Source organism: Scyliorhinus canicula, chromosome 16 (assembly GCF_902713615.1).
Source record: "Scyliorhinus canicula chromosome 16, sScyCan1.1, whole genome shotgun sequence".
NCBI classification, from domain to species: domain Eukaryota; kingdom Metazoa; phylum Chordata; class Chondrichthyes; order Carcharhiniformes; family Scyliorhinidae; genus Scyliorhinus; species Scyliorhinus canicula.
In genome coordinates this window covers 139,364,818-139,381,112 of record NC_052161.1, presented here as the reverse complement: position 1 = coordinate 139,381,112, position 16,295 = coordinate 139,364,818, and the positions used below count along the sequence as shown (strand labels likewise).

Below are 16,295 nucleotides of genomic sequence, written 5' to 3'. Positions count from 1 at the left end.
GTTGTGGGGGCGAAACCCACGCAATCACGGGGAGAATGTGCAAACTCTACACAGACATTGACCCAGGGCCAGGATCGAATCTGGGACCTCGGTGCCATGAGGCAACAGTGTTAATCACTGCGCTATTGTGCTGCCTCCTCCCATCCCATAGTTAACGGGGGAGTTTGTACTCCTCCAGCCACCCAGGGAATCTGTGTGTCCCGTGCAAGTTGCTACAATACCAATATCGTTCTCAGTTCAAGAGGTCGTATACATCCTGTGCTTCAAGAAACCTTTTTCTCAGGGTTTGACTGTGTTCCTCTCTCAGTGTGGTTGAGTTCAAAGTACGTCTTTCTTTTCTCTCCAGCCCACAGCCTGTGATCTGATTGTCTTGGACCGTTGGCCTCACACTTCCCCTGGCCCATCTGGAATGAAGTAAACCACAAACTCCGCTCATTTTGGAAGTCAGTAGTGAGCAGGTAACTAAATCACACCGGTCCGTTTGTTATTAATCCCAGACTGACATTCTTGTAATGTGTTGGAACGCTGGATGTTTGCGAAAGGTTGCAATTTCAATTCTCAATTTAAAGATATTTAAGGATATTTCTAATGAGCGTAAACAGGTCAGTCCCAAATAATCCATGTTAACCAATCCGTGATCTTGGCTGTTTAGGCTGACCTCAAATTGGGCCGATCAGTGAATAAATGATCTCAGTAAAACAAAATTAGCTTGGAAAAGAAACACTATGTGAAGTGATGACATGCGTCAGTTGTAGTGGTTTAACTGTAGGTGAGTGACAGGTGAACATGCAAATTGCTGCTTTAATAAGACAATAGGTATCATGTGGCAAGGATGGACTCGTGCAGTGATTTAGAGGTGGGATTTACCATTTTTTGTGTAGTTTGGATTTTAATTTGTTTTATTCCATTCTTAAAGTTACAATGTCAATGTACAGAGAGAACAGGGAAATCCCATAATCCCCCTGATGGCTCCCTCCAAAAACCAATTCAATTTGAATCCAATTATGGGCCTGGATTTCCTTTCCTTTCTGTTCGCCTGCTCTTCTTAACCTTGACACCACAGTGCCCCGGTGGCACTGCCAGGCTAGCACAGGCATTGCCAGGGTGCCAGGTTGGCAGTGCCAAGATGCCCGGATGCAAAGTTGCCCGTTCCAGAGATCGGGCCCGAAGAGGTGAGGTGAGGGGGGACTTGAGGACCCCCTAAGATGTACATTAGGTGCAGTTGTGGGGGGCCCAGTGGCCACGGTGGGATGACTGGATGGGGGGTGTCGAACTATCGGGGGCGGCATTCAAAAATGGTGCCCTGATCTACGAGTAAAGTTGAGGTGCCAGACCATCAGGTAAGGACAGTTGCCATCTGTCCTACTCCTCGGCTCCATCGGTCAGGGAAGTCACGGAGACAGATTTCGGAAGAGCCAACCATTAGCCTCACTCGTTGGGTCTCCCATATACTGGACGATACCTGAGTAAGTGGACCAAAGAGGGGGCATTGTGGATAGAATTCCAGAAGGCTTCAATTTCTTCCCATTTTTCCTCCTAATTTTGGACCATAGCAGCCAGGAATGGACACAAAGACCATGGAAATTGCTCGCGCAGAGAAAGAAGGAAGAAAAGACTTGCATTTATATAGCCCCCCCACCCCACGTCTCAACGCGGTTTACAACCAGTGAAGAATTATGGATGTGTGAACATTATTGTATTGCAATAAATGAGGCAGCACAGAAATACCAGGGCACGCTGCCGAGCTGCTATTGGCTTGAGAAATAGATCCAGCATATCAGGAGGGAGGGATAATGTTGACTGCTGTGTGCAGACTGAAGCCTTCAGGAATGTTCGTGATTCATTCAGTCTGCAAGCTGTCTTCAAAGAAGCACTGTTCCTGAAATAATCTTAATAGCAAAATAATTCATCCTAATATGTGCAACAAGTATGGGACAATAACAGTTTTCTTGGTCAGATGAATGTGTGATCATGGATTAAACCTGTTGCCATATCTAAGAGTATCCACATGGAACCGGTTTCACCATCAGGGGTCCCACTGCTCAATATGGAGTGTGTCTCTTCGGGATAGACCCATTTACTCTCGGCCAGAGAGCTTTCGGTGAAATTTGACAGAGCAAAGACTTAGAAAGCCAGTTGGATGCCCTCCCTGTTGGATCATTGGCTGGGGTGTGTGATCTCCAGCCACGCTGACCTTGTCTGGCTTATCTATCAGGTTACCTTGGAGAGCTTGAGTTAGTTTCGAGCTTCCAATGTCAAACTGTGTCATCGCAACCCCAAAGAGAGCGCCGGTGACCACTGCCCTCTGCTCTCCAGGAGGTGTTTCCACCACTTCATGTATAGTCAACGTCAATAACAATGGAGCCCTGGGTAATTCATTCACTCTTAGGACTGGATACGCGGGAAACTTTGAGTTGAATCAAAAAAGAAAGGTTGGCATTTAAAAAAAAAAAAATTTTTTTTTAAGGCAAATACAATTTTTAACAACAATTTTCAAGAGGTAGAAAACAACAGAACAGATAACGCCCTCCCAACCAGCAACCAAACCGAGCCATCATGGCTTACATACACAGTTCCCCACAAAAGATTTGCATTTATATATCATCTTTCAGAACCTCCGGATGTTCCAAAGCATTTTACCGCCAATGAAGGAAGTGGAATCACTGCTGTAAGAAATACAGCAGCGGGATTTGTGCATAAAAAGATACGGCATACAGCGATTGGTAATACCCAGCTGGGCCATTTTTTTGTGTGATGTTGATTGAGGGATAAATATTGGCCAGGAGGTTGGGGCCATCTCTCTGGCAATTTTGCAACACAGTGCCGTGGGATCTTTTGCATCAGTCCAACAGCTGGATGAGGCCTCGGTTTAAACACCTCTCTGAAAGGCAGCGCAGCACTTCTCATTCCGTACTGCACTGCAATCTCAGCCTTTATTTTTGTGCAGAAGCCCAATAAGGTAACTTGAACCCCAAAACCATTCAGGGGCGAGAATGCCCCCAACTGAACCTTACCTGACACGCTGATCATCCACCACAGAGACCAGAAAGGCCGGGAAGCGTTAGTTGTTTCAGCCAATCGCATTAGGGTTAGCGCAGTGGAGTTTACCAGCCCTGGGTTAGGGATTGGACACCAATCAGAGATCTTGGTTCTAATTACAGTGCAGCAACTCCCACTGGCGGTGCGTAATCATGTGTGTGGGTGTCTAGTGAGACCAGGAGTCGGGTTCTCTGCGATATGCAGCACAGTCGAATAGCTTAGCAACCCTCGCTGTCCCGGTTTAAACATGAATAATGATCGCAGAGGAGCAATGACAGCACCTGAGCAAGGAGTCAGAAAACCGGCCAAGAAAAAAACGGCCATCCAAGAATCTGAACTCAATCTGGGTCACTGGCGAACAGTATCAGGCTGCTGGAACTTGGCAGTCCTTTCTTAAATCGTCTTAGTGGATTCCAGTCAATAATGATTATTGTCTCTGATCAGCTGTAACAATTTCTCTTCCATCAACGGTTTGAAAAGGTCTTGCCCTTATTCAATCACATCAGTGTGCTAACACATGTCAGAGTGGAGCTGGCTCCCACACAACAACTAGTGGAACTGTAAATCCTGTCAGTGAGCTGGTTTCGGGAGATGGCTCCATCTACTTATACTGAAAAGCTCGCAGATCTGTGAAAAAGTGATGAATAAAGGGAGATGGCAGATCAAAAGCAATAGAACAACACAACTGGGCTTGTACAAATGTTAAAATGAAACTGTCATCATATACAGCGCATATTGAGTTACAAAACGGAGGGATGAAAAAATACAAAACAGCCATCACTGTGCATCTGAGAGAAGTAATGCACGGTGACTAGATAGTGGAGTGGATTCATATTATTTTTTATTCATTTAAACGATCTGGGCATCAGGGGCTCGGCCAGCATTTATTGCCCATCGCTAATTGCCCTTGAGAAGGCGGTGGTGGTGACTTGCCTTCTTGAGCTGTTGCATCCATGTGGTGTAGGTACGCCCACTGTGCTGTTAGGGAGGGACCAGAATTTTGACCCCAGCGACAGTGAAGGGACGGCGATATGATTCTGAGTCCGGATGGTGTGTAGTTGGGAGGGGAAATTCCAGGTGGGGTTCCCACGTATCTGCAGACCTTTTCCTGTAGATGGTAGGCCTGGGTTTGGAAGGTACCAATGAGCTTTGGTGAGTTACTGCAGTGCATCTTGTCGATGGTAAACACGGCTGCTACTGTGCGTCGGTGGAGGAGGGTTTGAATGTTTGTGGAAGGGGGAAGCAATCAAGCGGGGCTGCTTTGTCCTGGATGGTGTCGAGCTTCTTGAGTGTTGTTGGAGCTGCACTCATCCGGGCAAGTGGAGAGTATTCCATCACACTCCTGACTTGTGCCTCGTAGATGGTGGACAGGCTTTGGGGAGTCAGGAGGTGAGTTACTCGCCGCAGGATTCCCACCCTTGACCTGCTCTTGTCGCCAAAGTATTTTTCAGACTTGTCCAGTTCAGTTTCTGGTCAATGGTAACTTGCTGTATGTTGAAATTTGGATATTTGATGATGATAATGCCTTTAAATGTTGAGGCAGAATTAGACTCAATGTTGCTGCGGATGATCGTAGCCAGGCACTGGTATTATTATCTCAAGTCTGAATAATGTCCAAGTCATGCTGCATTCGGATGTGAACTGCATCAGTATCTGAGGGATTGTGAATTGCAATAATCAGCGAACATCCCGCGTCGGAACCGATGATGGAGGAGAGGTCATAGATGAAGCAGCTGAGCAGCACGGTGGCCTAGTGGTTAGCACAACCACCTCATGGCGCTGAGGTCCCAGGTTCGATCCCGGCTCTGGGTCACTGTCCGTGTGGAGTTTGCACATTCTCCCCGTGTCTGCGTGGGTTTCGCCCCCTGATGCACCATCGATTGCACGTGAGGCGAGTGATTTACCAAAGTCAGGCTTTAATTAACTAGAACACAGCCTGGCGATCGTCTACAGTGGAAAGGGACGATCGTCAGGCTTCTGAGCATTTATACCTCGTTGATAGAGGCGTGGTTAACTCAGCCTCTCGGCCAATCGGTCGAGAGGCACATGACCGACCAGGGCCAATGGTAAGCCGACGTTCTGGCCCAATGGCAGACGAGTATGCAGATCATATCATCACACCCCCACAACCCAAAGATGTGCAGAGTAGGTGGATTGGCCACGCTAAATTGCCCCTTAATTGGAAAAAATAATTGGCTAATCTAAATTTATAAACAAAAAACAAAAAAAAAATAGATGAAGCAGCTGAAGGGTTTGCTCTATCACACCTAGGACTTGGGTTGGAATATAGCCAGACTGATGGGAGGAGAATCCCCCCTCCCTCTGCCAGTTGGAAGAGCCAAGTATCGTATCATCTCATTCAGAGAGATGCAAGGAGAGTTTGCCTGGGGGGGGGTTCCACGGTTATTGCATTGGAGATTTGCGCAGCTCCAAGCTTCCAGGAGGCCCCCTCAATAACCCTAACCTTCAATAGGAAATGCAAGATACCTGATGCCGGATTGTAGCTGCTATCGGGACTCACCGACAGCGCAGTGCTGCCAAAGCCATCACTCATTGCATTCATTTAATTCCTGCAAACACTGCAGAGCAAGATCCAATTTCTGCTGCTGGCTGTCTGAAGTGGGGGCAAAGAGGTTTGCTCCCCAGCACTCACCTCTGTCAACACAAACCATCAGATCACCAAAAAGGGGCAATTTAACGTGGCCAATCCACCTAACGAGCACAGGGTTGTGGGGGTTAATCCCACGCAGACACGGGGAAAATGTGCAAACTCCACACGGACAGTGACCCAGGGCCGGGATTCGAACCCGGGTCCTCAGCGCCGCAGTCCCAGTGCTAACCACTGCGCCACATGCCGCCCCTCAGATCACCAAAATATGACTCATAGAATCATAGATGTCCTCCAGTGCAGAAGGAGGCCATTTGGCCCATCGAGTCTGCACCAGCCCTCTGAAAGAGCACCCTACCTATACCCGTTCCCTTGCCCTAACCCACACACCTTTGGACACGAAGGGGCGATTTAGCGTGGCCAATCCACCTAACCTGAGCATCTTTTAGGAAGCCGGAGCACTCAGAGGAAGCCCAGGCAGACAGGGGGAGAGCGTGCAGACTCCACACTGCAGTTACCAAAGGCTGGAATTGAACCCGGGTCCCTGGCGCCGTGAGGCAACAGTGCTAACCATGTATGCGTTTAACTTTCAAAAAATTTAATTGGATTTGAGTTGGGAATTCCATGGTCCCTGGTCTCTGATCTGTTTAAATGTGACACATGTTGCATTATAAATCAGGCATAAAACTGGTCCAACAAACACTGGGCTGAAATTGGAAATTCTCAAAATGATGATGAAGCAGGGTTTCAGGTAGATGGGGCACGGCTCTGTGTTAAAGTGCAATACTTCCAGGGGCGGCTTCTTTTGGGAAAAGATGTAATAGGTTCTATGCTGATCTGGGCAAATCTTTATTTGTTCTCGGCACCAAAAACAAAATGTGTTGAAATGAGATTATTTAAAGTGCATTCAGCTCTGTTTTACCCAGGGTAAGTGCTGGAAAGGATCAATTTTCCGATTCTTGGTGTAAAACTTTGAAGTAAAGAGACTTTGCCAGCAGGAGATCGCTTTTGCTCCTCATTATCCTGCAGCTTGTGAAGGCGAGATGGCTTCTAATTTATTATCGTTTATTTCCTTCTCCTTTTTGTTGCATCAACAATGTGACGAAGGTTATTAAAAATTAATGTTCTTAATTGGAGAAAGGGCTGTTTGGCACGTAGATCACTTTCCCAGATACAATTATATTTTGTTGATGCAACATCTTCCCCAATATTAGGTACCTCCGGCTAAACTGGAGAAATAGAACTTCCACAGGGAACAGGAGCCATTTTCAAACTCACTGCTGGGCAGAGAGCAGAAGCTCGGGTGTTTTCTATACTGCCGGGGCGGGGGTGGCGGGGGGGGGGGGGGGTGGGGGGGGGGGGGGGGTGGTGGGGGGGGGGGGGGTGCAGATATTAAACACTACCACATCCCACTATCATGTGAATATGAAAGTACCACTCTGTATCTCCCCATATTATTGCACTGTCTACAATTCTGACAGTACTTCCTGTATCTCCCCCCCCCACACTGTCTATATCTCCCCTGTACCCCCCCCCCGCACTGTCTATATCTCCCCTGTACCCCCTGTATCTCCCCCCTCATACTGTCTATATCTCCCCCTGTACCCCCCCCCACTGTCTATATCTCCCCCTGTACCCCCCCCACACTGTCTATATCTCCCCCCCACACTGTCTATATCTCCCCCTGTACCCCCCCCACTGTCTATATCTCCCCCTGTACCCCCCCCCCACACTGTCTATATCTCCCCCCCACACTGTCTATATCTCCCCCCCCACACTGTCTATGTCACCTCCTGTACCCCCTGTACCCCCCCCCACTGTCGATATCTCCCCTGTACCCACTGTATCTCCCCCCCACTGTCTATATCTCCCCCCCACTGTCTATATCTCCCCCCCCACACTGTCTATATCTCCCCCCCACACTGTCTATATCACCCTGTACCCCCCCCCCGCACTGTCTATATCTCCCCCCCCACACTGTCTATATCACCCTGTAGCCCCCCCCGCACTGTCTATATCTCCCCCCCCACACTGTCTATATCACCCTGTACCCCCCCCCCCCCCGGCACTGTCTATATCTCCCCCCCACACTGTCTATATCACCCTGTACCCCCCCCCCCCCCCGCACTGTCTATATCTCCTCCCCCCCGCACTGTCTATATCTCCCCCCCCCCACACTGTCTATATCTCCCCCCCCCACACTGTCTATATCACCCTCTGTACCCCCTCTGTGTGATATCAGTACGCTGGCTTGGGGCCCAGTGTGGGATATCAGTGCGCTGGCTTGGGGCCCAGTGTGGGATATCAGTACGCTGGCTTGGGGCCCAGTGTGTTATATCAGTGCGCTGGCTTGGGGCCCAGTGTGTGATATCAGTACTCTGGCTTGGAGCCCAGTGTGTGATATCAGTACTCTGGCTTGGGGCCCAGTGTGTGATATCAGTGCGCTGGCTTGGAGCCCAGTGTGTGATATCAGTGCGCTGGCTTGGGGCCCAGTGTGGGATATCAGTGCGCTGGCTTGGGGCCCAGTGTGGGATATCAGTGCGCTGGCTTGGGGCCCAGTGTGTGATATCAGTGCGCTGGCTTGGAGCCCAGTGTGTGATATCAGTGCGCTGGCTTGGGGCCCAGTGTGGGATATCAGTGCGCTGGCTTGGGGCCCAGTGTGTGATATCAGTGCGCTGGCTTGGGGCCCAGTGTGTGATATCAGTGCGCTGGCTTGGGGCCCAGTGTGTGATATCAGTACGCTATCTTGGGGCCCAGTGTGTGATATCAGTGCGCTGGCTTGGGGCCCAGTGTGTGATATAAGTACTCTGGCTTGGGGCCCAGTGTGTGATATCAGTACGCTGGCTTGGGGCCCAGTGTGGGATATCAGTGCGCTGGCTTGGGGCCCAGTGTGTGATATCAGTACGCTGGCTTGGGGCCCAGTGTGTGATATCAGTGCGCTGGCTTGGGGCCCAGTGTGTGATATCAGTGCTCTGGCTTGGGGCCCAGTGTGTGATATCAGTACGCTGGCTTGGGGCCCAGTGTGGGATATCAGTACTCTGGCTTGGGGCCCAGTGTGGGATATCAGTACGCTGGCTTGGGGCCCAGTGTGTGATATCAGTACGCTGGCTTGGGGCCCAGTGTGGGATATCAGTACTCTGGCTTGGGGCCCAGTGTGGGATATCAGTACGCTGGCTTGGGGCCCAGTGTGGGATATCAGTACTCTGGCTTGGGGCCCAGTGTGGGATATCAGTACTCTGGCTTGGGGCCCAGTGTGTGATATCAGTACTCTGGCTTGGGGCCCAGTGTGGGATATCAGTGCGCTGGCTTGGGGCCCAGTGTGTGATATCAGTGCTCTGGCTTGGGGCCCAGTGTGTGATATCAGTACGCTGGCTTGGGGCCCAGTGTGTGATATCAGTGCGCTGGCTTGGGGCCCAGTGTGGGATATCAGTACGCTGGCTTGGGGCCCAGTGTGGGATATCAGTACGCTGGCTTGGGGCCCAGTGTGGGATATCAGTACTCTGGCTTGGAGCCCAGTGTGTGATATCAGTACGCTGGCTTGGAGCCCAGTGTGTGATATCAGTACGCTGGCTTGGGGCCCAGTGTGTGATATCAGTGCGCTGGCTTGGAGCCCAGTGTGTGATATCAGTACTCTGGCTTGGGGCCCAGTGTGTGATATCAGTACTCTGGCTTGGAGCCCAGTGTGTGATATCAGTGCGCTGGCTTGGGGCCCAGTGTGTGATATCAGTGCGCTGGCTTGGGGCCCAGTGTGTGATATCAGTACTCTGGCTTGGAGCCCAGTGTGTGATATCAGTGCGCTGGCTTGGGGCCCAGTGTGTGATATCAGTGCGCTGGTTTGGGGCCCAGTGTGTGATATCAGTACTCTGGCTTGGGGCCCAGTGTGTGATATCAGTGCGCTGGCTTGGGGCCCAGTGTGTGATATCAGTGCGCTGGCTTGGGGCCCAGTGTGGGATATCAGTACTCTGGCTTGGGGCCCAGTGTGTGATATCAGTACTCTGGCTTGGGGCCCAGTGTGTGATATCAGTACTCTGGCTTGGAGCCCAGTGTGTGATATCAGTACGCTGGCTTGGGCCCAGTGTGTGATATCAGTGCGCTGGCTTGGGGTGCAGTGTGGGATATCAGTGCGCTGGCTTGGGGCCCAGTGTGGGATATCAGTGCGCTGGCTTGGGGCCCAGTGTGTGATATCAGTACGCTGGCTTGGGGCCCAGTGTGGGATATCAGTGCGCTGGCTTGGGGCCCAGTGTGTGATATCAGTACGCTGGCTTGGGGCCCAGTGTGTGATATCAGTGCGCTGGCTTGGGGCCCAGTGTGGGATATCAGTGCGCTGGCTTGGGGCCCAGTGTGGGATATCAGTACTCTGGCTTGGGGCCCAGTGTGTGATATCAGTGCGCTGGCTTGGGGCCCAGTGTGTGATATCAGTGCGCTGGCTTGGGGCCCAGTGTGTGATATCAGTGCGCTGGCTTGGGGCCCAGTGTGGGATATCAGTGCGCTGGCTTGGGGCCCAGTTTGGGATATCAGTACGCTGGCTTGGGGCCCAGTGTGTGATATCAGTGCGCTGGCTTGGGGCCCAGTGTGTGATATCAGTACTCTGGCTTGGGGCCCAGTGTGGGATATCAGTGCGCTGGCTTGGAGCCCAGTGTGTGATATCAGTGCGCTGGCTTGGGGCCCAGTGTGGGATATCAGTACTCTGGCTTGGGGCCCAGTGTGTGATATCAGTGCGCTGGCTTGGGGCCCAGTGTGGGATATCAGTACTCTGGCTTGGGGCCCAGTGTGTGATATCAGTACTCTGGCTTGGGGCCCAGTGTGTGATATCAGTGCGCTGGCTTGGGGCCCAGTGTGGGATATCAGTACTCTGGCTTGGGGCCCAGTGCGTGATATCAGTACTCTGGCTTGGGGCCCAGTGTCTGATATCAGTGCGCTGGCTTGGGGCCCAGTGTGGGATATCAGTGCGCTGGCTTGGGGCCCAGTGTGGGATATCAGTACTCTGGCTTGGGGCCCAGTGTGGGATATCAGTACTCTGGCTTGGGGCCCAGTGTGGGATGTCAGTGCGCTGGCTTGGAGCCCAGTGTGTGATATCAGTGCGCTGGCTTGGGGCCCAGTGTGGGATATCAGTGCGCTGGCTTGGGGCCCAGTGTGTGATATCAGTGCGCTGGCTTGGAGCCCAGTGTGTGATATCAGTGCGCTGGCTTGGGGCCCAGTGTGGGATATCAGTGCGCTGGCTTGGGGCCCAGTGTGGGATATCAGTACGCTGGCTTGGGGCCCAGTGTGGGATATCAGTACTCTGGCTTGGGGCCCAGTGTGGGATATCAGTGCGCTGGCTTGGAGCCCAGTGTGGGATATCAGTGCGCTGGCTTGGAGCCCAGTGTGTGATATCAGTGCGCTGGCTTGGGGCCCAGTGTGGGATATCAGTACTCTGGCTTGGGGCCCAGTGTGTGATATCAGTACTCTGGCTTGGGGCCCAGTGTGTGATATCAGTACGCTGGCTTGGGGCCCAGTGTGGGATATCAGTGCGCTGGCTTGGGGCCCAGTGTGTGATATCAGTACGCTGGCTTGGGGCCCAGTGTGTGATATCAGTACTCTGGCTTGGGGCCCAGTGTGTGATATCAGTACTCTGGCTTGGGGCCCAGTGTGTGATATCAGTGCGCTGGCTTGGGGCCCAGTGTGTGATATCAGTGCGCTGGCTTGGGGCCCAGTGTGTGATATCAGTGCGCTGGCTTGGGGCCCAGTGTGTGATATCAGTGCTCTGGCTTGGGGCCCAGTGTGTGATATCAGTACGCTGGCTTGGGGCCCAGTGTGGGATATCAGTACTCTGGCTTGGGGCCCAGTGTGTGATATCAGTACTCTGGCTTGGGGCCCAGTGTGGGATATCAGTACTCTGGCTTGGGGCCCAGTGTGTGATATCAGTACGCTGGCTTGGGGCCCAGTGTGTGATATCAGTGCTCTGGCTGGGGCCCAGTGTGTGATATCAGTACGCTGGCTTGGGGCCCAGTGTGTGATATCAGTGCGCTGGCTTGGGGCCCAGTGTGGGATATCAGTACGCTGGTTTGGGGCCCAGTGTGTGATATCAGTACTCTGGCTTGGGGCCCAGTGTGTGATATCAGTGCGCTGGCTTGGGGCCCAGTGTGTGATATCAGTGCGCTGGCTTGGGGCCCAGTGTGGGATATCAGTACTCTGGCTTGGGGCCCAGTGTGTGATATCAGTACTCTGGCTTGGGGCCCAGTGTGTGATATCAGTACTCTGGCTTGGAGCCCAGTGTGTGATATCAGTACGCTGGCTTGGGCCCAGTGTGTGATATCAGTGCGCTGGCTTGGGGTGCAGTGTGGGATATCAGTGCGCTGGCTTGGGGCCCAGTGTGGGATATCAGTGCGCTGGCTTGGGGCCCAGTGTGTGATATCAGTGCGCTGGCTTGGAGCCCAGTGTGGGATATCAGTGCGCTGGTTTGGGGCCCAGTGTGTGATATCAGTACGCTGGCTTGGGGCCCAGTGTGTGATATCAGTACGCTGGCTTGGGGCCCAGTGTGGGATATCAGTACTCTGGCTTGGGGCCCAGTGTGGGATATCAGTGCGCTGGCTTGGGGCCCAGTGTGGGATATCAGTACTCTGGCTTGGAGCCCAGTGTGTGATATCAGTACGCTGGCTTGGAGCCCAGTGTGTGATATCAGTGCGCTGGCTTGGGGCCCAGTGTGTGATATCAGTACTCTGGCTTGGGGCCCAGTGTGGGATATCAGTGCGCTGGCTTGGAGCCCAGTGTGTGATATCAGCGCGCTGGCTTGGAGCCCAGTGTGGGATATCAGTGCTCTGGCTTGGGGCCCAGTGTGTGATATCAGTACGCTGGCTTGGAGCCCAGTGTGTGATATCAGTGCGCTGGCTTGGGGCCCAGTGTGGGATATCAGTACTCTGGCTTGGGGCCCAGTGTGTGATATCAGTGCGCTGGCTTGGGGCCCAGTGTGGGATATCAGTACTCTGGCTTGGGGCCCAGTGTGTGATATCAGTACTCTGGCTTGGGGCCCAGTGTGTGATATCAGTGCGCTGGCTTGGGGCCCAGTGTGTGATATCAGTGCGCTGGCTTGGGGCCCAGTGTGTGATATCAGTGCGCTGGCTTGGGGCCAGTGTGGGATATCAGTACGCTGGCTTGGGGCCCAGTGTGGGATATCAGTACGCTGGCCTGGGGCCCAGTGTGGGATATCAGTACGCTGGCTTGGAGCCCAGTGTGGGATATCAGTGCGCTGGCTTGGAGCCCAGTGTGTGATATCAGTGCGCTGGCTTGGGGCCCAGTGTGGGATATCAGTGCGCTGGCTTGGGGCCCAGTGTGTGATATCAGTGCGCTGCCTTGGGGCCCAGTGTGTGATATCAGTGCGCTGCCTTGGGGCCCAGTGTGTGATATCAGTGCGCTGGATTGGGGCCCAGTGTGTGATATCAGTACGCTGGCTTGGGGCCCAGTGTGTGATATCAGTACTCTGGCTTGGGGCGCAGTGTGTGATATCAGTACTCTGGCTTGGGGCCCAGTGTGTGATATCAGTACTCTGGCTTGGGGCGCAGTGTGTGATATCAGTACGCTGGCTTGGGGCCCAGTGTGTGATATCAGTACTCTGGCTTGGGGCGCAGTGTGTGATATCAGTACGCTGGCTTGGGGCCCAGTGTGTGATATCAGTACTCTGGCTTGGGGCCCAGTGTGTGATATCAGTGCGCTGGCTTGGGGCCCAGTGTGTGATATCAGTGCGCTGGCTTGGAGCCCAGTGTGTGATATCAGTACTCTGGCTTGGAGCCCAGTGTGGGATATCAGTACGCTGGCTTGGGGCCCAGTGTGTGATATCAGTGCGCTGGCTTGGGGCCCAGTGTGGGATATCAGTACGCTGGCTTGGGGCCCAGTGTGGGATATCAGTACGCTGGCTTGGGGCCCAGTGTGGGATATCAGTGCGCTGGCTTGGGGCCCAGTGTGTGATATCAGTGCGCTGGCTTGGGGCCCAGTGTGTGATATCAGTGCGCTGGCTTGGGGCCCAGTGTGGGATATCAGTACTCTGGCTTGGAGCCCAGTGTGTGATATCAGTACGCTGGCTTGGGGCCCAGTGTGTGATATCAGTGCGCTGGCTTGGAGCCCAGTGTGTGATATCAGTGCGCTGGCTTGGGGCCCAGTGTGTGATATCAGTGCGCTGGCTTGGAGCCCAGTGTGTGATATCAGTGCGCTGGCTTGGAGCCCAGTGTGTGATATCAGTGCGCTGGCTTGGGGCCCAGTGTGTGATATCAGTGCGCTGGCTTGGGGCCCAGTGTGGGATATCAGTACTCTGGCTTGGGGCCCAGTGTGGGATATCAGTGCGCTGGCTTGGGGCCCAGTGTGGGAAATCAGTACGCTGGCTTGGGGCCCAGTGTGTGATATCAGTACTCTGGCTTGGGGCCCAGTGTGGGATATCAGTGCGCTGGCTTGGGGCCCAGTGTGGGATATCAGTGCGCTGGCTTGGGGCCCAGTGTGGGATATCAGTGCTCTGGCTTGGGGCCCAGTGTGGGATATCAGTACGCTGGCTTGGAGCCCAGTGTGTGATATCAGTGCGCTGGCTTGGGGCCCAGTGTGTGATATCAGTACGCTGGCTTGGGGCCCAGTGTGTGATATCAGTGCGCTGGCTTGGGGCCCAGTGTGGGATATCAGTGCGCTGGCTTGGGGCCCAGTGTGTGATATCAGTGCGCTGGCTTGAGGCCCAGTGTGTGATATCAGTGCGCTGGCTTGGAGCCCAGTGTGTGATATCAGTGCGCTGGCTTGGGGCCCAGTGTGTGATATCAGTGCGCTGGCTTGGGGCCCAGTGTGTGATATCAGTGCGCTGGCTTGGGGCCCAGTGTGTGATATCAGTGCGCTGGCTTGGGGCCCAGTGTGGGATATCAGTACTCTGGCTTGGGGCCCAGTGTGGGATATCAGTGCGCTGGCATTGGGGCCCAGTGTGTGATATCAGTGCGCTGGCTTGGGGCCCAGTGTGGGATGTCAGTACTCTGGCTTGGAGCCCAGTGTGGGATATCAGTGCGCTGGCTTGGGGCCCAGTGTGGGATATCAGTGCGCTGGCTTGGGGCCCAGTGTGTGATATCAGTGCGCTGGCTTGGGGCCCAGTGTGTGATATCAGTACTCTGGCTTGGGGCCCAGTGTGTGATATCAGTGCGCTGGCTTGGGGCCCAGTGTGTGATATCAGTACTCTGGCTTGGGGCCCAGTGTGTGATATCAGTGCGCTGGCTTGGGGCCCAGTGTGTGATATCGGTACTCTGGCTTGGGGCCCAGTGTGGGATATCAGTACGCTGGCTTGGGGCCCAGTGTGGGATATCAGTACACTGGCTTGGGACCCAGTGTGTGATATCAGTACTCTGGCTTGGGGCCCAGTGTGGGATATCAGTGCGCTGGCTTGGGGCCCAGTGTGGGATATCAGTGCGCTGGCTTGGAGCCCAGTGTGGGATATCAGTACGCTGGCTTGGGGCCCAGTGTGTGATATCAGTGCTCTGGCTTGGGGCCCAGTGTGTGATATCAGTGCGCTGGCTTGCAGCCCAGTGTGGGATATCAGTGCGCTGGCTTGGGGCCCAGTGTGGGATATCAGTACTCTGGCTTGGGGCCCAGTGTGGGATATCAGTACGCTGGCTTGGGGCCCAGTGTGGGATATCAGTACGCTGGCTTGGGGCCCAGTGTGGGATATCAGTGCGCTGGCTTGGGGCCCAGTGTGGGATATCAGTGCGCTGGCTTGGGGCCCAGTGTGTGATATCAGTGCGCTGGCTTGGGGCCCAGTGTGGGATATCAGTGCGCTGGCTTGGGGCCCAGTGTGGGATATCAGTGCGCTGGCTTGGGGCCCAGTGTGGGATATCAGTACACTGGCTTGGGGCCCAGTGTGTGATATCAGTGCGCTGGCTTGGGGCCCAGTGTGTGATATCAGTGCGCTGGCTTGGGGCCCAGTGTGTGATATCAGTACGCTGGCTTGGAGCCCAGTGTGTGATATCAGTACGCTGGCTTGGGGCCCAGTGTGTGATATCAGTGCGCTGGCTTGGGGCCCAGTGTGTGATATCAGTGCGCTGGCTTGGGGCCCAGTGTGGGATATCAGTACGCTGGCTTGGGGCCCAGTGTGTGATATCAGTACGCTGGCTTGGGGCCCAGTGTGGGATATCAGTGCGCTGGCTTGGGGCCCAGTGTGGGATATCAGTACTCTGGCTTGGGGCCCAGTGTGTGATATCAGTGCTCTGGCTTGGGGCCCAGTGTGTGATATCAGTACTCTGGCTTGGGGCCCAGTGTGGGATATCAGTGCGCTGGCTTGGGGCCCAGTGTGTGATATCAGTACGCTGGCTTGGGGCCCAGTGTGTGATATCAGTGCGCTGGCTTGGGGCCCAGTGTGGGATATCAGTGCGCTGGCTTGGGGCCCAGTGTGTGATATCAGTGCGCTGGCTTGGGGCCCAGTGTGGGATATCAGTGCGCTGGCTTGGGGCCCAGTGTGTGATATCAGTGCGCTGGCTTGGGGCCCAGTGTGGGATATCAGTACGCTGGCTTGGGGCCCAGTGTGTGATATCAGTACTCTGGCTTGGGGCCCAGTGTGTGATATCAGTACGCTGGCTTGGGGCCCAGTGTGTGATATCAGTACGCTGGCTTGGGGCCCAGTGTGTGATATCAGTACTCTGGCTTGGGGCCCAGTGTGTGA

General features: G+C 53.9%; 1 protein-coding gene across 9 annotated transcripts in view; it reads left to right on the top strand.

Moving 5' to 3' along the window:
- casz1 (castor zinc finger 1) overlaps nt 1-16,295 on the top strand; it is a 507,648-nt gene that overhangs the window by 301,697 nt on the left and 189,656 nt on the right. For all 9 annotated transcript variants that reach the window (XM_038773686.1, XM_038773688.1, XM_038773693.1 and 6 more), the window contains one exon: nt 347-458. The gene's annotated coding sequence lies outside the window, so the exon portion shown is untranslated. The remainder of the gene's footprint in view (nt 1-346; nt 459-16,295) is intronic.